The 24195-nt window shown below is 57.1% G+C and overlaps 1 protein-coding gene across 2 annotated transcripts in view; it reads left to right on the plus strand.

The window, feature by feature from the left end:
* Nucleotides 1–24195, plus strand: part of SYT2 (synaptotagmin 2) — a 95730-nt gene that overhangs the window by 57801 nt on the left and 13734 nt on the right. The window contains exon 1 of one of the 2 annotated variants that reach the window (XM_056110655.1): nt 1761–2089. The exons of the other annotated variant lie outside the window; for it this stretch is intronic. The gene's annotated coding sequence lies outside the window, so the exon portion shown is untranslated. Of the gene's footprint in view, nt 1–1760; nt 2090–24195 lie in introns of those variants that run through there. 2 annotated transcript variants of the gene reach the window in all.

Here is a 24195-nt window from a genome sequence, read left to right on the forward strand (position 1 = left end):
CTGGCCAAAGGATTTCCAAAGGGTGAAAGAGGAAAGGTGGAGCAAGGTGGCAGGTCTCCCTGGGTAGACCCGTCATCCAGCTGGCCTCTCCCAGAGCCGGTGTCTCCCCAGGTGTATGGCAGACAGATGTGCAGGGGATCCCTGGGTCCCCGCGCCCTCTGCAGCCCTGACCTTGCCCTCCTGCTCCTCGGTTCCATTTGACTAATGCTAGAGGCTCCACAGTCTGTTCTGTCCTTTGACCTGAACATGCACATGCACACATGTGCTCGCACACATGTGCATGCACACATGCAGGCACATGAATGTACACATGCATACACACGCAGGCAGGCAGGCATGCATGCATGCATGCACACACACCCTTCCAGACGCCCGCGGGTATGCGGACAGCACTCGCGGGCTCACGTGGCTTGCTGCCTGGAAATCCCTGAATCAGCGTTTTCTGCAGTCTGAGCGGCTGCTGCGTCTAGAGCGGCTCCAGCCCCGCGCTGCGGCTGGGATGCGGGCGCTGCAGCACTGCGGTGGCCGCTCTGGGAGTGCGGCGGTGTGAGGGGGAAAGTGGGGCGCAGCGGGGAAGGGGTGGGGAGTTGGAGGGGCGTTGCTGCAGGGAACCGGAACTCCGGGGGCCGCCAGGCTCAGTGCATCACCAGGGAGCCCCGGGAACCCCCGGGAAGCTCTCTCCACACGCACGGAAGGTTTTAGGGGCTGGTGTCACTTTGTGCACGAACCCCAAACACGCCTGGACTCCCAGCATGCAGGGAGAGTGTGCGGAGAGTGGGGAAGCTGGGGTGAGACCTGGGAGGTCTGTCCTGGGGAGGCGGGGACAGGGGCGGGGGAGACCCGGCTTGCAGCCCCCCTGCCCCTCCAGGCCTGCGGGACGCGTAGGCGAGCTACGGGGTCGAGGTTGTGCAGGCCGGGCCCTGAGAACGAGCTTGTGATGCGTCCCAGGGTCTGTCCACCAGAATCTGGGCGCGCAGACCTGGGTCCCGCCGCCGTCCTCCCTCCCCAAGAAGCTGGGGGTGAGGGGGACCCCGCCCCCTGGGGCAGCGAGAGTGGGGGAGGCGCTCACTGGGCTCCACACCTTGCCCAGCTTCTCCCCATCAGCCTTTTGTCTCCACCACTCCTTGGCGCCCTCCCTTTTCTCTCCTTTCCCGACTCCGGAAAACCTTCATCCGTCTCCCCTGAAGCAAATCGGCCCCCTCCTACCCACCGACTGCCGGGAGGTCCCCTCCCCCCCGTCCCCGCCCCAGAGGCCCGGGAAGCGCTGGGGGGTGGCGTAGGGTGGGGAGTGTCGCAGGACACCGAGCGGGCGGGGACGCCTGCGCATCGTCCCGGGAACCCCGTGGGACTCCGGGGGCGCCGGCCCGCCCGGCTCGCCCCAAACTTCTCCAGGGTGGCTCTAGGTTGCGCCCCGTGTCCCCCACACCGCGTTCCTGTCGCACCCACCGGCCCCTCCCCGGCCGCCCCTCTCTCTCCCGCCTCCCTCCCTCCCCACCGGCCGTCGGGACGGTCGCGGGGGGGGGGCGCGCGGTGCCCCCGCGTCGGGGCTGGCGGGGGCGGGGGTGCTGCGTGCGCTCTGCGGGGATCGCCCTCGGAGGGGCCGGCCCGCACTGTGTGCAGGCGGATGTGAGCCGCATGTCAATCGGCGGGCGGGGGAGCGGAGCAGGTTGTTACTACTGCAGAGAGAGAGAGAGAGAGAGAGAGAGAGAGAGAGAGAGAGAGAGAGAGAGAGAGAGAGAGAGAGAGAGAGAGAGGAGGGAGGGCGAGCGAGCGAGCTAGGAGCCGCAGCGGCCGGCCGGCCCGCGAGTGCAGGAGCGGACCACGGCGGCCCCGCCTCGCCCTCCGCCCCGGCCCCGAGGAGCCCCCGGCGCGGGCGGCCGGCCAGGGACGCCCCGTCCCGAGCAGAGCCGCACCTCGAGCCCCCGCGGCCACCCCGAGGGCCTGGGCTCGCGCGGGCGCACGCAGGAGAGCCGAGCCGGGACACCCCGACTTTCTGAGCTCGGCGCTCGGGGCTGGTAGAACAAAGTGCGGGACGGAACCCGAGGTGGGGCGCTGGACCCCGAGAGCCGCCTTGCGTCGGAATAACCCGGTGAGTTCCCGGCGGGGGGGATGCTCTCGGATCTCCGGGGAACCCCTCGACCTCTCTTTTCCCGCCGAGAGACGGGAACCCGCGCGGGGAGTAGCTGAGAGGCCGGGGCTGAGTCCCCCTGCTCGGGGCGCGGCCAGCAGCTCCAGCGCGTGCGGCCGGCCCCGTGGGGAGAGGCGCGGAGGCGGGTGGGTGAAGTGGGTGTGCAGAGGAAAGTGGGTGCGGGGCTCCCTCCGAAGGCAGGGGGGAGCGGGAAGGCCCCTGTGAAAGCTCAGGAGCCCTTGGCGCAGAGTGGGGTGCGCGGGGGGGCCGTGGGTGGAGCGCGCGGAACTCGCTTCCCAACCGCGCCCCCTACGTCCCCCGCCCCCACACCCTGTCGCAGCCGTCCGGGCCGGGATGGGCAGCTCCACCTTTCGCCCCAGCATCTCCCCGAAACTTTTTCAGACTCCTACAAGCGCCGCGACTCAGCGCTTTGGAGGGGCCGCGGGGTCCCGAGGGTGCGGGAAGCGGCGCAGCTGAGGGCGCAGGCCAGGGGACCCCCAGACGGCGGAGCGCATGCTCTGCTCAGTTTGCTGTGTGACCTTGGGCTAGCTGCTGCGGATCTCTGAACCTGGGGTCCCGGGGCCTGGTGGCCCCTTTGGGAATGGGGACTGGGTGGGGTGGGCGGAGGGGGCGGCGGGAAGCGACTGGCGCGCGGCATTGAGCCTGGGCACCCGGGTTCGCTGTCCTTGCAAGAAGGCCTCTCTAAGGGAGCACAGGGTTCGCTTGACAGAGGGGCGCTGGCATTCGGGAATCGGGAAGCATCTAAGCGTCTATCACTCTGACCCCGCCCATGACCTTGGATAGTCCACTTCCGCCTTGCACTCATCAGTTTCATCTGGAAAATGGGGGGCCTGGAACTTAGGGCCCCTGAAGATTCTGGCCTGGGCCTTCGGGGGGGTGATCTGTTGTGCAGTTCCACGAGGTTCTGCCTCACCAGCTGGTTTCTCCTGTCATGGAGCCCCTGGGAAAATCTGTAGCTTGCCCTCATCCCATAGGCTGGCGGAGACTCCCTGGCGCTCCGGGAATGTCTGCTGCCTGGGGGGCAAAGGCCTGGCTTTCTGAGTCTGTGCATTCTCTTTGCAGCGGCCAGAGCCTTTCCTGCCACCAAGTTCCCAGGGACAGAGGGCAGGGTGCTAAGGACCTCCTGAGGTCGCACTAAGGGGCCCCTGAGGTCTGCCCCCAGGCAGGGTTGCTTGTCTTCAGCTGGGACCCTGGAAGGGAGGCTGTAGGGATCTCCCTGGGGTCCCCAGAGCGCCTCACTAGGCAGCTCACAGGCCACGTCAAAGCAAGGGGCGACTCTGTCCCCAGGAGGGGGAACAGCTTCTCGCTGTGCCGCGGGAAGGGGCTGGCGGGAGAGTCCCCGGTTTCCTGGGGGAGACTGAGAGTCGGCCCTGGCTCTGTGCCCCCCCATGTGTGACCTTGTGTGACCTTGGCAAGGGGCTGCATTCCCTCCTTGCCCGCTGGTGGAGAGGGCGGGACTCCATCACTTCCAGCCCCACAGCCCCTCAGCTCTGCGCGGGAGGCTCCAGGGAGGGGACTGCATGGCTGTGGGGGGGGGCCGCTGCTAAGGCATCCCCCTCCCCAAACCCCAGTCCCCAGAGTGGGAACATCTGAAGACAAAATATCCCATGGAATGTGGCACCCTGCGGGGGGTTCCTGGGGGCCCCAACCCACAGCCCTGTGACCTTGAGAACTTTCTCTGCCTCCTCCCTGCTTGTCTGTGCCACGGAGAAGGGTGAGCACACAGGAGCCTGGTAGTGGACGGCACAGCAGCGTGTGCAGGCGAGCAGGGGCAGATGAGGGGAGAGGCTTTCAGGCTGGACTCAGGTCTCCGAGCAGCCTGTCTCTCCTGTCCATCAACAGCCCCATTAACACGCAGCACGGACTTCCCAGGCCAGACTGGGGACCCTGCCCACTGTTGGGCCCTGCTCTGGCCGTGACTGCAGGGACTGATGCTCAGGTCCGAGAGATGGGACAGGGTTCCCAGAGCCAGGGGCCTCCCTCCTGCGGGCCCACACAGAAGGCAGCAGGAGAGGCCAGACCCTGGCTCAGGTGGGGCCCCTCCCCACTGCAAACCCCCCTCAGACACACACACACCAGAGCCAGGGGTGCCCTGACTCCATGTGTGACTTCAGGCAAGTTGTACCCCTACGAGCCTGTTTCTTCACAGTAAAAGGTTGGTTTCTGTGCACGAAAGCCCTGCTATTTCCCAGCCCTGAGGACTGTGTCCTCGCTGAGGCTGGGGTGTAGAGTCTGTGTTTTATTGGAGTCCTTTGGGGTTCACTCTCCTGTGACAGCTGAGGGAAAGGCCTTCAACCCTCTCTCAGTCAGGGGTAGGAGAGACAGACCCAGGTTCCCCACCCTTGCTACTCTTTTCTTATTCGCTGTGTAACAATTGGGCAAATCACCAAACTTCTTTGAGCCTTGCTGTTACACTCATCAAGTGGGGATAAGATAACGGACATCTCAGGGACCTGATGAAGATCACATGAGAATAACTGATAGAAAACTCCTGGCAATTGGGAGAGTTTCTAGTGTGAACCAATGCTGCAAAGGAAAGAGTTTGGGGGCCGGAGAGATCTCTCGGTGAGTAGGACGTGGCATGCAGCTGACCTGGGTTTGATCCTGGACATCCTGTATAGTCCCTCAAGCACTGCCAGGAGTCATTCCCAAGTGCAGAGCCAGGAGCAAGCCCTGAGCACTGCGGGTGTGGCCCCCAAATAATAAACAAATTTAAAAAAAAAAAAACTAAAGAAAATAAGGAAAGAGCTTGCTGAGGTTTTGCATCATTCCAGAGGGTCTCCTTGGGGGAGAGGTGGGGTCAGCACGAGCCCTGAGGTCCTTCCCGCCCTCAGGTTTCCCAGAAAGCACTGGCCACTTGCAGCCTCTTCCGGGCTGTGGCCGCAGGAATTTGCATGCACTGCTCCTTGGGGCCTGCAGAGGGTGTAGGCCGGGGGCTGGGCACTGCAGGCGGAGTGGAATCTGCCAGAGAAAGGCAGGGAAGCCAAGAGAAGCTGGGGCAGCCTTCCTGCACTGTGGGCCAGGAGGAAAGCTGCCCAGGAGGGCCTGGAGAACAGGCACACAGAGGGGCCAGGCACAACCCAGTGTTGGGCACCGACAGGGTCTTAGGGACCTTCGCACCCAGTGTCTGATTCTGATTCAGGCTCAGAGAGGAGAAGCTCCAGGCTAGGGTCACACAGCACCACAGCCTGAGAGATGGGGCTGCACCCGCATTCACAGCCCGTTATTCCAGCCTCTCTGCCCCCCGTCCCCACGAGCACTGAGCAGTCTCACTGTCTGGAATTCAAGTGCTCCCTGGAGTGCACGCCATAGGCCAGAAAATGGATGAATAGACCCAGCAAAATAAAGCCAGAGCACTGAGTGCCGATAAGAGGAGGAAGGATACCTGGGGGGCAGGGTCGGGAGGGTGTGTGTGAAAGAAATGAAGCTAAGGTCACGGCCAAAACCCCAAAGGGAGCCCAAGATGAGCCCCTTTCTCGGTCCCCACAGAGATTCTGTGTGAGCTAATGACGCTGCAGGATATGGCTGGGTGGGCAGACGCCTGCACGCTGCCCCCTGCCTCACTTTTAGTTTTGGGGCGGGGGTGGGGGATGGCAGGGCATACCTGGTCATGCTCAGGGGTTCCTTTTGCCTCTGAACTCAGGAATTCTCCTGGCAGTGCTGGGGAGACCATATGGGATGCCGGGAATCGAACTCGAGTGGACCGCATGCAAAGCAAGCACCCAACCCTTCGTACCCTAACCCCTACCCCCCTTGCCTAATTGTCTAAGAACTAGATCAAAAGGGAATAACGCCTGAGCCTGGGCACAGTGCCTAGGTGGCTGCAGGAAGAGCGTGGTCCTGGGTAGGACCATCTGGCCGGGAGACTGGCCACCAACCTTCCCATTGTACTGACCCCAACACTGAGGTCTGGGGAAATGAAAGGAACACGTGAGCGGTGCCCAGGGCTCTTCCCGCCCGCTTCCCTCTGCTGGGAGCCTGTGTCAGCCGCCACCCAGCCAGCCCACCAACGAGAGAGACTAGAGAGGAAAGCAAAGACACAAACTCAGCAAGGTCAGGTCCGCAGCCAGGCCAGTGGCGGCCCCTCAGGCCTCCGCTGCTGGGCAACACAGAGAGCGATAGCCAGGCGTGAGCTGAAGTCTGGGCCGTGGGAGGGATGCCGGGCAGGTGGGGTGCGAGCTCTTTGTTTGCAGAGGATTCCGGGGTTTATGCAGTGAAGGATCCTGGCAGGGAGCGTCTTGGGGGCATCTCAGACCCCTATTGTTCAGTGCTGCCCCCCACCCCGCCCCCAGTTTGTATCTCCCTGGAGAAGTGGGCCATTGGACGCTTTTGCAGAAAGGTCTTGGAGCAGATGGCCGGCTGAGCAGAGAGCCGGCAGGGCTGGGCAGGAGCTCGGAGAAACGCTTCCTTCCTTAGCTGGGCCCGGAGCCCAGCGAAAGAGGTGGAGAAAGTCCTTGGCAGGTCAGGAGAGGCAGTGAGCAAATTTTCCCTGCCTTTGTTTGGTTATCTGTCCCTTTGGCTGCTCTTTTTCCTCCTCCTGTGTCCTTTGGGGTGTGTGTGTGTATGTGTGTGTGTGTGTGTGTGTGTGTGTGTGTGTGTGTGTGTGTGTTTAATTAGAGGGTTGGAGGGGCTGGGAGGAGGAGGACCAAGGTCTCCACTGGAATGGAATTCTTGAACGTGAGGCAGCTTCTTGGTCATTTAACCAGAGGTGCCTTTGGAGGCACCAGCATCCCTGGACCAAGGTGGGGGTGGGGAGTTGCACTGTAGCGTGAAGTGGGGGGGGGGTAAGGTGCGAGGAGGGACTTCCCCTGTAGGAGTTGTCAGTGAGGAAGGGGGGTCCTCTGCCGGGACTGGCTTGGTGGCCCGCCATAGAACCCACAGTGGCGTTTCTGGAGGTCAGGGCTGCCTGCTGACCCAGGGAGGAGTGTGGAGTCCCCCACGCTGGGCTGGAGGCTGCTCTAGAGGGGATGGAGGGAGGAGGAGGATGCTGCACCGGCCCCTCTCAGCCTGCCAGGAAAGGTGCTGCAGCGGTGCCAGCTTCAGGGCCGGCGTGTCTCTGAGCTTTGTCCACAGTGGGCATGGGCCAGGCTGTCCGCTCCCCAGCCCCTGCCGTCAAGTGGCTCCCACTGCTCAGCCGAGGAAGGACCTATGGGCAGCTGGTGCCTCAGAGATCGGGCACCCCGCCCGCTGACCCCCGGCACTTGCTGTGTTTTGAGCTGCGGGTGTCAGGGGACCTTGGTGTATGGGGTGAGGAGGGGGGCACTTGGATGCCAGGACCATTGCATGCTTGCAAAGCCCAATTCCTATGGGACTTTGGCTAAGTTATTTAAGCACTTGATGTTACTGTTTCCTCATCTTTAAGTGAAATACATTTGTATGCCATAGGGTTGGTATCAGGATTTAATGTATTAATATATTTATAAAGCTCTAAGAGCACACAATTCTTGGGAGACATAGCTAGTGTTATTATGGCCTGCCTGCCTTCCTTCCTTCCTTCCTTCCTTCCTTCCTTCCTTCTTGGGCCACACCCATCTCTGCTCAGGTGTTACTCCTGGCTCTGCACTCAGGGACCAGTCCTGGTGGTACTCAGGGGGCATATATGATTCTCAGATCAAACTAGGGTATGTATGCAAGGCAAGTTCCTTACATGCCGTCCCTTCCTCTGGCTCTATGATCCTCCTTAAAATAGAAAGGGCGCCAGGAGATGGCTCAGAGGGCTGGACCACTCACTTTGCATCCTCGAGCCCCAGCTTTGTTTCCTCATAGAGCACTTCAATCCCCCATCTGCCCACCCCTCCCCTCACCCCTACAGAGTTGGGTGTAGCACCTGAGCACTGGCAGGTGTGACCTCGAAACAAAAATAAGCCAACAAAAGTTAAACAGGCATTAAGAAGGTAGCCCCCAAGCCTGGGGGGAGGCGGGGACAAGGCTTGACTATGTTTTGTGTTCTGGGCCTGTGCTTACTCCTGGCTCTGCAACAAGGATCACTCCTGGTGGGCCTCAGGGAACCATATGGGGATCCAGGGATGGAATCCAGGTTGGCTGCAAGCATGGCAAGCCCCCTCCCCGCTGTACTGCCTGCCCCCATTGGCTGTGTTTGATAAGAATCTTGGAACCACCATGAAGTTCTTGCCCCAAGTAAGCTAGGTCTCCCCATCTTTGGACCTTGTGATCTCTTTGAAAGGAGGAGAATGACAATGCCCCTTGCCCTCACCTATGGCATCTGGGCACAGATGAAGTTGCTGCTGGCCTGCTCAGGGCCATGCCTCAGCTACCTCGGTGCTGTGGTGCTGTGGTGTCTGGCATCGAACTTTGCACAAACGGCTGAATCCGGGGATGTCTCCTGTCGGGGCCCCTCTGGGCGATGTCTGGGTCACTCAGGGCTTGTGTTTCCTCAGTTGCCCGGAAAAGGATGGTAACTCTGGGTCACCCCGTAGTCCTCTGTGGGCCGGTGAGAGAACATTGCCAAGTGGGGCCGCTGGCCCAGAGGCCAGACAGACTGGGTTGTATACTGGCCTCGGGGACACACGGGAACCTCTTTGCCCCCCGCCCAGGCAAGGTTCAGGCTATTTTCAATGCAGGGAGGTCCAGAAGGGACCAGTCAGCCTGTGACCTTCCTGTCACAGTGGTCAAAACCTAGGAGAGACAGTGCACTGTCCCCCTTCTCCTGTCTCCTTTCTGAGGTGAACGCTGAAGCCAGCTGACCAGCTAACACTGCCGGGCTGCTAATTAGGCCAAGAGTTCCAGGGAATAGCATCCGGGTCCTCCGCCAGGAACGCAGGGACACAGAGTCCTGAGCTGGTCACCGGGGGAGGACAGCAGAGTCCACGGATGCCACTTTCCTTATCAGTGACTCAGGGTCAGACTGCCCTGTTCACACCCTCCTCAGAGACTCCTCCCAGAGGTCACTGTGCTAAGAGCCCCAGCAGTGGGGTTGCCAAGGTCACCTCAGACTTGGCCATGAGCTCATGCCCCGAGTCCACTGCATCCCATCTGCCCATTCCCGTCTTCCTGAAGGAGGGGCTGGGCATGGGCTGTCCATGTGGGTCACCAGTCTGTGGTGGCCAGCTCAGTATCCTTGGCCTTGACCTCAGATCTCTCCCCTCTGGAAGTCGAAGGACTTGGGTAAACATAGAACAGCCAAGTGGCCTCCTTGGGGGTGTGGGGGTGTTGGGGGTGGTGGCTCCTGTGATATTGGCCCGATCTCCACCAGTTCAAGACAGATTGAATCTCTGCAGAAGCTTCAGGAATAAGCCCCGAGCCTCGAGGTCAATAAGATCTCAGGCCCAAGGCCAGAATCAAGCCCAAGACCCTTTACGAGTCAGACTTGGGGCACTCGCCCCATCTCTCTCCGACTCTCATAGCCTCATCTTGAAGTTGCGATGGACACTTCCTTTATAGTTTAAAATGCACTGCACTCTAGCACTGTCCTCCCATTGTTCATCAGTTTGCTCAAGCGGGCACCAGTAACGTCTTCATTGTGAAGCTTGTTGTTACTGTTTTTGACACATCGAATACGTCACGGGGAGATTGCCAGGCTCTGCCGTGCTGGTGGGATACTCTTGGTAGCTTGCCGGGCTCTCTGAGAGGGACGGAGGAATCGAACCCAGGTCGGCCGCATGCAAGGCAAACGCCCCACCTGCTGTGCTATCACTCCAGCCCATAATTTGAAATATATATATTTATTATAATGCCGTGATTTACTGGGTTGCTCATAATATAGTTGTTTCAGGCATTAAATACTCCAACACCAATCCCACCACCAGAATGACCTCCAGTGTCCCCAGTTTACCCCCCAGCACCCCAGTCTATCCCCCTTGCAGATACAAATAAATTTACTTCATATTGTTTGTTTCAACACAGAGGCAAGCGGAATTATCAAAACTTAGATCAATAAAAGTCAACTTGTGATCATTGCTGTATCTCACATGACACTGAAGTCATTGCCTGGGGATCTGCTGTGCTGGTTGGTGCCGGCTGAGCCTTCGGTGTTACCGTTGAGGCTCACGAGCCTGGTGCTCGACACAGATCTGCTGTGGTCCTACTGGCCCGACAGTACTTTGAGTTTGGAGGTATCTTAATTACGAAGTTGACACAGCCACATGGTCCAGGAGCTATAGATCTGGAACAGTTTGGTAGCTTGACAGATCAATGAGGTTTGGCTGTAAGCTGGGCTGTTTCTGTATTGTAGGGTGTGGGGTGTGACTACAGGTTGCTGGGCCTTCAGGAAGAAAGGGGACTCTGCCTACTCCTATTTGAGAAGACCCCTGAGTTCTCAGCCCAAATCAGTCTACCTGGGAAGGTTTGGAAATACCAGGTTCTTTTTTTTTTATATATATATAGTTTTTTTTTGGTCACACCCGGCGGTGCTCGGGGGTTACTCCTGGCTCTGCACTCAAGAATCACTCCTGGCAGTGCTCAGGTCACCATACGGTGTGCCAGGGATAGAACCCAGGCTGGTTGCAGGCAAGGCCGCTGTACTATCACTCCAGCCCCTCATGTTCTTTTGGAGAAGTGGAGTTAGGCAGTTTCTCTGCCAGCAAGATGGCCACTTAGTTTATAGTTTTGACTTAAAGAACATCATGGAGATAAAGTCCATGGACCCTAAATTCAGGCATCAGCAGTGCCTGAGTGCATTTTCACAGTGAAATCTACTTTCAGTCAGCTTTGCCTCTGCCGTGGCCACTGGAGACTCCGACTCTGGGTGGCTCTCTTCCGGAGAGTCAAAGTCGGGCCACGTATGTGGATCTCTGGGGGCTCCTGCCATGTTTCCGCGGGTCGGGCTGTGGTCGCAGAGCTCTGCTGTCCTCTTCCTTGCTGAGTGACTGTCCACTGTGTGGATGGACCACAGGTTCATCCAGCAGTTGATGGACCTTGGGGATTCTTCCTCTTTGGATGACTCAGGATGGGCATTCATTGGGGCTTTTTTTCAAGAGGATGTTTCTCTTGTGTACAGACCTGGGAGTGACTTGTGAGGGGAGATGGCATACTTGGGGGTGGGGCCTGGCTCTCCCGTGCTCAGGGGATGCAGTGCTGGAGGGCCACCAGAGCCACACCCAGTGGTGCTGGAAGGACCCTGTGGTGTCAGGGCTCGAACCCGAGACCCCAGGCATGCTGGGAGTGTGCCACAGTCCTTTGAGCCATCTTCCCGGCCTGGTACACCTAGTGATGGAGCTTTGAACCACAGCCCAGGGTGTGCAGGGGCTGCTCCTGGCTCTGTGCTTGCAGCTCGCTCCCTGTCATGTTCCGGCGACCATGTGGAGCTGGGGATGGAGGCCAGGGATCCAGCATGTAAAGCAGGTGCTCTAGCCATCTGAGCTTTCTTCCTGAATGGCATCCTCCCCCCTCCCCTCCCCTTCTCGCCCCTCCCCTTCCCTCCGCTCCCCTTCCCTCCCCTTCCCTCCCCTCCTTGTCTTTTTTCTGTTTTTTTTTTTTCCTTTTCTTTTTTGGTCTCACCCAGCAATGCTCAGGGATTACTCCTGGAGGTGCCAAGGAACCATATGGGATGCTGGGGGTTGAACCTGGGTCGGCCGCGTGCAAGGCAAACGCCCTACCTGCTGTGCTATCGCTCTGGCCTCTGTTTTCTGTTTTTTTTTTTTTTTTTTGGCCACACCCAGCAGTGCTAAGGGCTTACTCCTGGCTCACAGGGAACCATATCGGGTGCTGGGGATCTAACCCAGATCAGCCGCAGGCAAGGCCAACACCCTCCCTGCTGTTCTATCACTCTGGCCTTGGTGTCCTTTGCTTTCTGAGTTAACTCCAATTAAACCCTGTTCTCTGTGTTTCCACGGCTGGCTGCCCTTCATTATAATCCCTATATGAATGAGGGGCTCTGGGTTCAGGGCTGTTACATCCCTTATCCAGGGATACTTCTTGAGCAGAGCAGGAGTTGGGCTGGACAGCAGGGCCTGAGCTCACCCTTGAGGCCGCGGGTGTGGGTGCTGGCCCAGCGCGTGCCCGACCTTCAGCAGGGGTTGACCCCGCTGTGCTGTGACATCCGGGAAGCAGCCACTGCAGTCTTCTTCTCTGTGTGTCCCGGGCACCGCGGGGCGTCGGATACCTCAGTGCATACCCAGGGTGGCTCTGAAGAGACCGACTCACCCCGTAAGGCCGGGCGGGCCACCCCCCTCCCCTCACAGCCTCTCCATACCTCTCCCCTGCACCTTCACCTTCGTTAGCCTTGGCTGGGCCACTCCCAGTGCCCGCTCCCCAAACTGCCTGGCGCAGCCCCGAGCAGACTCCTCCCAGGGGTACGGACACCCCAGGTGGCTGCTCCTGCCGCTGGTGTGATGAGCTGGGATGCCAGTCCCCAGCTCCCTGCCCCCCAGGAGTGAGCACCTCACTATTTTTAAGTTCCGTGGGCTTAATGAGCTGCCTGCTCTGACATTCTTCAACATTCACCTTCCTCTAATGAGCCTCGGGGAGCTGAGCCAGGCTGTTCCCTCACAGCCCCTTGGGCCCCCGACTCGAGAGGCTGAAGCTGGACTGGGCCACATCTGCGTGCACTCCACAACTCATCGGAGGTGGCCGCAGTGGGGGGCTCAGGCCCTCGGGAATCAGTGTCCTACTCCAGGGGCTGCCCCTCAGCTCTTGCCCCATCCCAGCCTGACCTTCACCAGAAATAGCGAGCGCAGGGCTGGAGCTAGAGCACAGCGGGTAGGGCGCTTGCGTTGCACACAGGTTCAGTCCCCAGCATCCCGTACAGTCTCCTGAGCGCTGCCAAGAATAATTCTTGGGTGTAGAACCAGGAGCAACCCGTAACCCCTGAGCATTGCCGGATGTGACCCAGAAGCAAAAAAAAAAAAAAAAAAAAAAAAGAGAGAGAGAAAGAAAGGGAAAAAAAAAAAACCCAAACTAAAGCAAAACGACTGAGGCAAGAAATTGTGTGTCCTGAGGGCATCTCTTTCCAGACTTGATTCTTCAGACTCAGCAGCAGCTCATGGAGGACGATTCCAGATGGTGGGAAGGGCTCAGGGTTCTGAGTTCAGGCCATTTCCAGGAAAATGACTTCAGTTTCTTTTGTGGGGATCAGAAGCGCTTCCAAGAAAGAACCCGAGTCTCATGTCTGTTCAGAGCATTTTGCTCATGTGACTCGTTTATCTGCTCAGGGGATCCTTACCTCCAATCTGGAGCTTGTATTTTACCACTCAAAGCCATTGCTGCCAAAGGAACCATGTTAGAAAGGGGGCACCCCCAAATCTAGGCAGGAGGGGCTGCTGTTCCCACAGGGCCCGGTTGAAGGGGACCGGGTGCGGTGGAGACAGGGAGGCAGAGACCCGCAGTGTTGGAAAGGGTGCTGTGAAGTTTACCTGGGCCAGCCGGTCACCCACGTCTTCCCCCAAGCCCCTGGCAGAGGCCCCTCTCACAGGAAGCCTCCCATGGGGTGCTCCCACCTCTCTGTGCTCACGGGCAGGGAGGGCCTGTATGCACCCAGAGCAGGTCACCAGCCCTTCTCTGCACGTAGGTCTTTTCCATGTTTTGTTTTGTTTGGGGGCCATACGTATTCTGGGCTTACTTTGGCTCTGCGCTCAGAAATCACTATTGGCGGTGGTCGGGGGGGGGGGCAGAGGGGCGCATATGGGATGCTGGGGATCGAACCCAGTTTGGCCGCATGCAAGGCGAGCGCCCTGCCTGTTGTACTGTGGATCTGGCCCTGCTCATGCACTTCCTGATCGAGGGGTCCTGGGGATTCAGTGAAGCACCGCCCTCATTAGTGCAAACACCACAGAACCCCCCACCCCCAGGACACCTGTGCCCCCTCTGCGGGCCCTTTGTATTGTCTGAGTCTCTCTTCACCCCCCTCCTACCTGCCCACATTTTCTCTCCCCACCCACCAAACCCTGCAAATATGAGCTCTAGCCGCTCTCTGGCATTGTGCCCTGTCCCAGGTGGCTGCTCCATCTCTGCTGGCGATCCCCAGAGCCCCCGCCCCAAGCCCCTCCCCTCCTCAGCTACACACCTGCCCACAGCTGCCTGCTGTCCCCTTACCTGATCCCATAGCAAGCAGCCTGCGAAGAGGTCTCAGGCCCAGCGCAGCCTTGCCACCTCCAACCCTGCGGCTGTCCCCTGCAGAACAGCAGGGGGGTGGGGTGGTCAGGGGTACCCGGGCTTGCCGGCCCCTGGAGGAGGAGGGGTCAGACTTGCACACTGGGCTTGAGGGGTAGGAGGATGGGCGGGACAGTGACTCTGAGAGGCACAGGCACTTCCCACCCCAGCCAGCCTGCTATGGGGTCTGGGCGCCCCTGAGTCTGCCAGGGTGGACGGGAGGTTTCTTCTTCCTCTGTCCACTGGTCCCCTTCTGTGACCCCCCTTCCAGCCCTGCAGAAAGAAACATGGTTTATGCCTGACGCATCTGGTCTCATGGGGGGCCAATTGGGGGGGGGTCTCTCTGGGGCTGGACCTTACAGTTCCTCTGGGTTTGCAGCCATGGAGGCATTTGCAGCAGATGTTACTGTGAGATGCTCCCCGCGCCCCTCCTCCAGCCTGTTGAGGTGCCCGGTCAGCCCCTGGTTCCTGTGTCTGTTTGCCCCCTTCTGAGGTCCAGCTGTGCCCCCTGGCACCCATGTGCCTCATATTTGTGAGGCAGGAGATGACTGAGGTGTGGCCCCTGCCCCATTCTCCTCATAGACCACAGCCATAGACCAGGCTGGCCCTGGTCTCCCCGAATGTCCCTTGGCTACCATGATGTGCTCTGCTCCCTGGGGAGGGCTTGCTCATGGCGGGTGAGCAGCCTCCTCCGGAACCCTTGGGGCTGGGCGGGGAGGGCTCGAGTGTGGGTCAGTGGCCCACATGCCCTTCCCCTCCCAGGGAGCCGGCCCCGGCGGCTGCAGCGGGGAAGGAGGGGAGTGGGGTTGAGTTCTCCGCGAGGCCCATCTCCCATCAGGGCTGAGTGTGCTTCGGTCCTCCTGGCGCCAGCACTGTGTGGGGAGGCTGGCCAGGGCATGGGGGTGAAGGGAAGGCCCGAGAAAAGGGGTCTCAGCAGAGAGGGGGACATGCCAGTGGCATGGGCACTGCTTGTCAGCGGCTCCCACAGCCTCTGGGTCCCTAAGGGCCTGGCCTGCAGTTCCCAGGGGACGGGCCCATATTTCCTGGGACAAAGATCCGCGGCTCCTGGGGGATAGACTCCTCTAGTCTGCTGTCTGTTCCCAGAGCCCGAGTGGGCCTGGGGTGCTGGTGCCAGGCCTGAGCCGGGTACGTGCCCTGTGTCCTAGTCTGCTGTGCCGTGAGTCTCACGCGGACAAGCTGCTGGTTAGCCTCGTCACCAGGCCTCTGCAGACAGATGCGGAGAAGCTTGGGGTAGCCCGTGAGTCAGCGCTGCTGTCTCCACCAGGGCTGGCCGAATGGGGTGTTCATGGGAGGCAGAAGACCCGAGCCGTTTCCCGGGCCTGGGGTGTGAGGAGGGAGAGAATGGGGGGTGGAGGGCACACATTCTGGTTTCGGGCATCCTGGCAGTGTTCTGAGCTTACTCCTGGCTCTGCACTCAGGAATCACTCCTGGTGGTGCCAGGGTAACATGTGGGGTTCTGGGGGATCAAACCTAGGCCAGTGGTGTGCAGAGTAAGCACCCTTCCCCCTGTACCATCTATCCAGCCCCGGAGCTGAGGTTCTAAACCCGCATGCCTAGAGGTGCTCCCGCTGCTCCCGCAAACCTTGGATGGCAATGGGGTCAGGGATTCAGACCCTGCTCTGACCACCTGCATTTGGGTCACATTCAGTGCCAGTTCCCGGGACCACATGTCCACTTGGCTGGATAAGGTTCGGGGAACCGGGTACCCGGAAGGCACCTGTATTTTCACAATGTCTCTGGGGTGGCTTGATATGCTCAAGACCCTCAGCCCCCCTCTGTGCCGGGACAGGTCTGTTTTCTCACAGCCTTCCTTGGTGCATCCCTGTAGGCAAGGCTGATCTCCCCCCCCCCCCCCACCCTCCCTGCAGTGCCGGGAGGTGGCTTGACGGTACCATTTCCTGTTTTCCTGCATGGGCAGTTCTGACCAGACCAGAGCATTCTGTCCTGGGAGCCCCAGTTCATTTGTCATCCTCACCCCTTCCAGCTGGCTGCGTCCCCAACTCTGCAGCGGAGCCGTGATGGGGAGGCAGCTCTTAGCCACTGTGGAACTATCTTTCCCTCCTGGCCACACCCCAGGAGCCGGGGACAGTCCTGAGCCAGTGGCAGCAGCCCTACTGCAGGGAAAAAACCTGGATCAGGGGACAGAGACTGAGATTCTGCACCCAGCACTGACCCAGCAGCACGTGCTGTGTGTTCTTGGATGAGTCACTTGGCTTCTCTGGGCCTCCTTTCTGGGAATCTTGAGAACAGCACCTACCAGGTCTTTGGAATCTGAACATTTGATTTTGGTTTTTGTTTTTGGGCCACACCTGGCACAGAGGTTACTCCTGGATCTGCTCTCAGAGACCTCTCCTGGCAGGGTTCAGGGGGACCATGTCGGTGCCAGGGATTGAACCCAAACTGGCTGCGTGCAAGGCCTGCTGTACATCACTCCAGCCCCAGCCTCCTTGCGCTTTTAAGCCTGACTCGCTAGGTGATGAGGAAGGGGGTGCCGTTGGGAGGCAAGGGACCCCGAGTGGGGGGCTAGGAGCACTTCTCAGTGCCTCAAGCTCTGCTGCTCATGCAACCTGGGAGGAGCGCAGTGATCGCTGTGTGCCAGGGAACCGCGCCCCAGCAGAAGGAGCAGCAGGCTCAAGGCTGGGCTCAGGAAGCATCAGACTGGGCAAGTCTGGCCGTGACTGAGGCGTGCTCCGAGAGAGAAGGGCTTTCCTCCGAGCCGCACGCTGCCCGCTCCCGCACCCGCGCGGGACAGCCGCAAGCAAGAACCCTCTCCAACCCACCCGAGGGCGCCGGCTGCTGCAGGACTCTTCCCGACCGGCAGGGGGCGCAGTGCCCTCCGAGCGCCTCCAGGGAAGCCTGCAGCGCTGCAGCCCTGCACCATCTCGGCTCCCGTTATCCCTCCAGGCGCTGACCGCGAGAGTGGACCAGCCTATGAGTCATGTTGTGTCCCAGGAAAATGCTGTTTACAAGTTAGGCGCGGGCTGGATGTGGCTGGTCTCCCGAACGCGAGCCCAGGGTGGTGTCCTGAGGCTGAGGGCAGAGCTGTCCACAGCTGAGGCAGTGGACTTCATCTGCTAGGGGGGCCTCCTGAAGGCTTCTTTGAGGAGGTTTCCTCTGGGCTGAGCTGAGAAGGACTTGCAGACAGACAGACAGAGGGAGGTGGTGCAGACCCTGGGGTGGGAGAAATACAAGTAGGCGCGTGTGACGGTGTTCGAAGGCTCAGGAGAGAGGCAGATGGGGCTGGGTTCAGAGCACAGGGCCTTGGAGGCCACCCGGTGCCTTCTAACCACAGTGCTCGACTAGGTCCTCTTGGCACAAAGGTTGACTTGATGACTGTGCAGAATGAAAGGGGCAGGACCTGGGCCAATGGACTCAGAGCTGGGGTGGGGTGTGCTTGGGACCCCGGGATCACCATAGCCCTAGGAGAGCTAACGGGGACACCCAGGGGTGCAGAGGAGAGAGATGGGAGATAAGTTCCCTCAATTATGGAAACGTCCTCCAAGTTTTGGACTTTCCTAAAAGCTGTGCTGTGAGGGGCCATAGAGGGAGATGGAGCAGGATGGGGGGGGGGGGGTGGCCCGGGACAGAGGGGAGGCAGGCATAGGGAGGGGAAGGGGTCCAAGATGCACTCAGGGGTTCTCGGGTCCTCATTGGCTCTTCAGTGGCACTTAGGAGGGGACAGACTCAGCCAGGGTTTGGGGGAGGGTGGAAGGAAGATTAGGGTCATGAGGGACTCCCAAGGGCAGAGTTGATGTTGGGGTGCCTGTGCCCCCATTCCATGAAGACCCTCAGCCTGGCAGTCTGAGCACAGTCATGGAGGAAAAGGGGTGTCTTCAGTAAGCTGCTACTGCAAACCCCCACAAACCAGGTTGTACCTCCCAGGGCCCCAGGGCTGCCGTGTGAGCTGGGGGTGGGTGGTGGCACTGGTGAGGGGAGGGGGAGTCTCTCCTGGCCCTGCCAGGGAGGAGAAGAACAAGTTACAGGGTATAAACCCCTTCCCCCGCCAGCCATCGTGTCTGCAAAATGGCCACAGGCCACTGAGTACAGTGGACATTAGTTTCAGCATATGAATCTCAGGGGGCCCGTCAATGGGCTTTCTCCATGAAGATAATGGAGGGAATTGTTGGCATGACGGACCTGGCAGGACATGATGACAGGGTGGGTAGGGGCACAGGACAGGCCAAGGAGACATCCCAGGAGCAGGACTTGGTGCCGGGGGTGGGTGTGGAGTTGGGTGGCCAGGAGCAGAGCAGATGGAAAGGCCTTCGGGGAGCAGCTAGGACTTGTGTGGGTGGGCGGGGGGAGAGGGGGAGTGCTGCATGTGGAGACAGACAGGGCAGATGAGAGGAAGGTTGAGAGAGGCTGAGAGGAGGCAGCTGGGGAGTGCCCGAGGAGTGGGGCAGGTGTGGAGGTGTTTGTGAGTGATGTGGGGGTTTGCAGGAGTGGATGTGGAGGGTGGAGAGCTGGGGACTCACTGAGGACCACTATTCCCAGCTGTCTTCACTAGCCTCTCTTGAGCCTTGATGGAACAATGGGGGGAAACAGAACTGGAGGGTCATTCAGAACTCTCTAGCTGTGATGTGGCTCTGTCAACCCTTCCCAGTACCCCTGGGTCATTCTTTGCCCTCTGGTGCTGCCCAGCACCTGGTGACAGAAACCTGGGAACCCTGTTGGGGGTTTCATTCAGGGCAGGGATGACAAGACACTATTTATTGGCTGTTTCCAGCCTCTTTTCTTTGGAGTCACAGCTTCCTTCTAGCCATATGAGCTTACTACAGTTAAAGGGAACGTTCTGGAACATGCCTGTGTAAACCTTGTTTGTCCCTTTGCTCAAAATTCCCAACTGCACCACATGACTCTGACTCAAGGCGAAACTTCCGCTGCCCTATAATATTCTACTGAGCACTGCCCATTGAACCTGTTCCATCCATTCTCCTGGCCCTGCCAACCTGGCCAAACCCCATCCAACCTCTGGCCCTGCCCCACCAACTTCACCCACTCACAGCAACCCCAAGAATCCCTTTAGCCCCGCCCACCCGCTGGCCCCGCCTACCCATCGACCCTGCCCACTCTCTGGCCCCGCCCCATCAACTTTGCCCACTCACAGCAGCCCCGCCCATCCTCCGACCCCGCCCACCATCTGGTCCCGCCCCTCTCCTCAACCCCGCCCACCCTCTGGACCACCTTACCAGGGCCAGAACAGAGCCAGGGCCACCTTGGAGCCTCTGTTCCATTTCAGCCGTCCAACTCTTCTCTCAGACGCTATCCACTGTCCACGGTGCCCCCCCTTGGTCCCCACAGTGGCCCCCCTTCACCTGCACCGACCCTGGCATCCGCAGGAAACCCTCCTTGCTCTCCCACCCCATCCTCGTCCCGGGGGTGCTTTATATTCGCTTCCCTGGAACTTTTGGGGGAAATGGCACGCGTTCGCTTGTTGGTGGCAGCTTGCGTCGCGTCCCCGACTTTGCCGGCCTGCTCTGGGTCCCCTCACCCCGTCGACCCCTGAGTTCTGGTGCACCCCTCCTCCCCGCCCCCAGCAGCAAGCGGCTCTTTCTTTATTGCTGGTTTGAGGGAGTGGGCCCAGTGACTGTTCACCTGGCGTGCAGTGAGGCCTCTGCATGCGCAGGTCACCGCCAGCCCCCTGCCAGGGTCTCAGTAAGCAGCTCCTTGGCTTCAGAGCCCGCCCATATTTACCGAAGGGCCTCCGTGTGCCAGGTACAATCAAACCTCCTCTTCCAGTGTTTGCAATCGTTTTGAAAAGGAGGCCTGACTTTCTGCAGTTTTTAGAGGTGAAATTGAGTTTCTGGAAGAGATTGGTTTGCAGGCATCTGGCAAGCGGTGGGCATGCGTGGGAGTGGGTGGGCTGGGAGGAGCCGCAGGAGCCAAGCCTGCATTTGGGGGCTGGTGGGAGCATTTGGGGGGGCTGATGCAGGAAGGGGAGGAGGCGTGCCAGCCCGGCACGTGGTTAGGAGGCAGAATCCGAATGAAAGGCCATGGGGGCTGAGCGAGTCTTATCAACGACATCTATAAAAAGCCCACTGCTAACGTTGTCCTTACTGAGAAAGTAGAAAGTTTCCCTCCAAGATCAGGAAAAAGATAAGACTTCTTAGTTTTCTATTCAACATTGAGCTAGAAGCTCTTGCCAGGTCAATTAAAAAAGAAAAGGAAATAAAAGATATTTAGATTAGAGAGAGAGAGAGAGAGAGGTAAAGGTATCTGCATTTATGTGATCCTGCATATGATCCTAAGGGCACGTGCGCGCGCGCGCGTACACACACACACACACACAGAGTGGGGGGGAGAAAGAGAGAGAGAGAGAGAGAGAGAGAGAGAGAGAGAGAGAGAGCACTAATAAGCCATTTCAGTTTGTGGTGGGATTTAAGATCAAGATATATGCATCTATTATATTTTTATATCCTAGCAAATGAACAATCTGAAAATGAAGTTAAGAAAGTAATTTCATTTCCAACAGCACACACACACAGAGACACACACACAAAGACAATGCTTAGGAATAAGCTTAACAAAAGACTTGCCTGGTTTATATACCAAGAACTAGAAAACAATGTTAAAAGAAATGAATTGACTGGAAAGGCATTTTAAAACTTAATATTAAGATAGCAAAACTCCCCAAAGGAATCAACAGAGGCAATGCAACCCCCCTCAAAATCCCAAAGCTGGCCTTTTGGTTTATTTATTTATTTACTTTGCGGAAACAAGCTGATCTTAAAATTCATAGGGAAATGCCAAGAACTGAGAGGAGAGAACAGATAATCTTACACACCGGCCTCCAAAACGTGCTAAAAGACCCTACAGGGGTGGGGCATTGGAACAGACCCTGGAACACAGCTGCAGAAAGGCAAGAAATAAATTCTCATGTTCCTGATTTTTTTTACTAAGATAATTTAGTGGGAAAAGAATAGTCTTTTAAATACATGAGTCAAGTGAATAGCTACTCACAAAAGAATGTCTTTGGACCTGTTCCTTATACCATACATAAAAGTCAACTCAAAATGTACCACAGATACTAATGAGCATTAAGACCATGCAATTGAAAGAAAATAGAGATGGAAAATCTCTGTGCTTCGGGGTTATGTGAGGGCTTCTTACAGCGCCTAGAGTTAAGCCATGAATGAAATAGACAGGTTGGACATCACCAGAATTAAACGTCTGTGCTCCAAAGAACGATGTCAAAAATAATGAGAATGCAAGGTCAGTATGGGAAAAGAGCATTTAGAACACAGACACCTGGGGACTGGAGTGATAGCACAGTGGGTAGGGCGTTTGCCTTGCATGCAGCTGACCCGGGTTTGATTCCCAGCATCCCATATGGTCCCCCGAGCACCGCCAGGAGTAATTCCTGAGTGCAGAGCCAGGAGTAACGCCTGTGCATCGCAAAAAAAAAAAAAAAAAAAAAAAAAGAAAGAACACAGACACCTGACAAGAAACTGAATTCCAGAATAATAAAGGGCTCTGCCAACTCAATAATAAAAAGACAAATAACACATTTTATTTATTTATTTGGTTTTTGGGCCACACCCGGCCCCAGTGCTCAGTGATTATTATTCCTAGCTCTTCACTCAGGAATCACTCCAGGTGGGGTTGGGGATGACAGGGGTCAAATCTGAGTCAGCTGCATTCAAAGCAAGCACTCTTATCTGCTGTGTGATCTCTCGGGCCCCCAAATAACACATTTCAAAATGAGCATGTGATTTGGGTACGCATTTCTCTGAATGACCAATGTCATTAAAAGATGCGCATCCCTATTTGTCATCAAGGAAATACAAACTCAGAGGTGGAACTCGCGTCCTTACAAAAATATAAGTTGTGTGAGCGTTATTATTTGCAATAGCACCCAAATGGAAATAACTCAAATGCATTGGATGAACGGTGAAGTGAATGTACCTTAGCAATTTGGAAATAAAAAGGAATGATGGGATAGAGAGAGAGAGACCAGCAGGGAGGGTGCTTGCCTTGAACACCCCTGACCTGCGTTTAATCCCTGGGACTCCATATTGTTCCCTGAGCCTCACCAGGAGTGGCCACTGCACACAGAGCCAGGAGTAAGTCCTGAGCATCGCTGGTTATGGCCAAACATACAGAAAGGATGAAATGTGACGTGCGAAGAAGGTACACTGCGGACAAACCTTGAAGATGTGAGGGAAAAAATTCTCATGCAAAGGCCACTCCACACATTACCTATCTTTTCTTTCCTTTTGTGTTTTTCTTTTTGGGTCACACTTGGTGGTGCTCGGGTCTTATTCCTGACTCTGCACTCATAAATTACTCCTGGTGGTGCTTGTGGGACCAAATGGGATGCCCGGGATCAGACCTGGGTCAACCACATGCAAGGCAAATACCCTACCCACTGTGCTATCTCTCTGGACCCGTTCTTTCTTTTCCTTTCCTTTTTTTTTTTTTTTGTGATCATGGACTGAATGCAGAACTTCACACATGCAAGGCGTGTGCTCTACCCCACTGAGCCACATCCCTGGTCCACGATCCATTTATCTGCCTTGTCCAGTTCAGAGACCACTGAAAGTCAGAAATGAGACAGGCTCAGTGGGATGAGGATGAGAACGATGATGGTGGCAGGTTTCTCTGGAGGTGGCAAACATGTTCTAGAATTAGATGTGGTCCCTCTGCTCTTGGAAGGCTGACCTCTGTCTAACGTTGCTTAAAAGCAAGGCAGCAGGAGGTCCTGGGCAGTGAGGCAGGTGGACCGGAGGACGAGGCAGCAGAAGGCCTGGAGTCTTCTCTGTTTCAGGTCATGTCCTATGGCCAGAGTGTCTGTCTGACCCCCAGGGGGCTCCTTCATTTTCCTTTCGAGATGAGTTTGGGGTTGCGGCCAGGGTGAGCAGACGTGTTTCAGGATACTTGGTGAGTGACTGTGACTGAGGTCCTGGCACCTTGAGGGTACTCGGTGTGGCTCCCTGGAAAGGGACAGTGCCCCAGAGCTCTTCATGCTTCCTCTGAGAACCGCCTAAGTGTTAGCAGAGAATCAGCCCATCCTGAGCACGCACGGGGGCATGTCATCGGTCACCTTTTAAATTCAAGTGCTACTTGCATCCTGAATGTAGTATTTCTGGTTGATTTTTAAAAAGAAATAGTGCTGGAAATTGCCGGTAAGTAAATGGCTTCTCCCGGGAGGGGTCCTGGCCATTCTTGGTCATGGTCATGGAGGCAGTGCTAGCAATCATGCCTCCTGGTGCCCTGGTGTGCTTGACACAGAGGGAGGTCACTGCCACCCCATGCCTGCCCTGGTGGGGGTCTCTGAGAAGCGTGCACTTGTACAACTCTGCAGCAGGGAGCTGAGATGCACTGAAATGTCTAGTGGTGAAATAGTTCTACCAGTCTGGTACTACATGTGCTAGGCATTTAGCTACTTAAAAATAAAGAAATTCGGCTGGAGCGATAGCACAACGGTAGGGTGTTGTTGCCTTGCATGCGGCCGACCCGAGTTCGTTTCCCAGCATCCCATATAGTCCCCTGCACACCGCCAGGAGTAATTTCTGAGTGCATGAGCCAGGAATAACCCCTGTGCATTGCCAGGTGTGACCCCAAAAAGCAAAAAAATTAAAAAAAATAAATTCCTTAGTGGAAAGAAAATATTTATGATAGAATTAATATCACCATAAACAGAATACCCAACTATAAACGATAGGGTCTCAATTTATAGAAAAATGAATTTGTAATTCATTTATAGAAATTTATAGAAAATGAAAGTGTTGTAAAATGCCCCAAAAGAATAACCTGAGTGATTTCTGAATGGTGGAATTATGGAGAGTTTCTCTCTCAATATTTCCTCTCTCCCTAGATTTTCTTCTCTCCTGGATTTTTTATTTTATTATTTTTCATATTGAACCACAGTAAGATTCACAGTTATAAAGTTATTCATGATTAGGTTTCATTCATATACTATTTCAACACCCGTTCTTTTAATCCTGGATTTTTAAAAAATGTTTCCCTCCCCCCCTCCA

Source organism: Sorex fumeus, unplaced genomic scaffold, assembly GCF_029834395.1.
Source record: "Sorex fumeus unplaced genomic scaffold, SorFum_2.1 ptg000010l, whole genome shotgun sequence".
Taxonomy (NCBI): Eukaryota; Metazoa; Chordata; class Mammalia; order Eulipotyphla; family Soricidae; genus Sorex; species Sorex fumeus.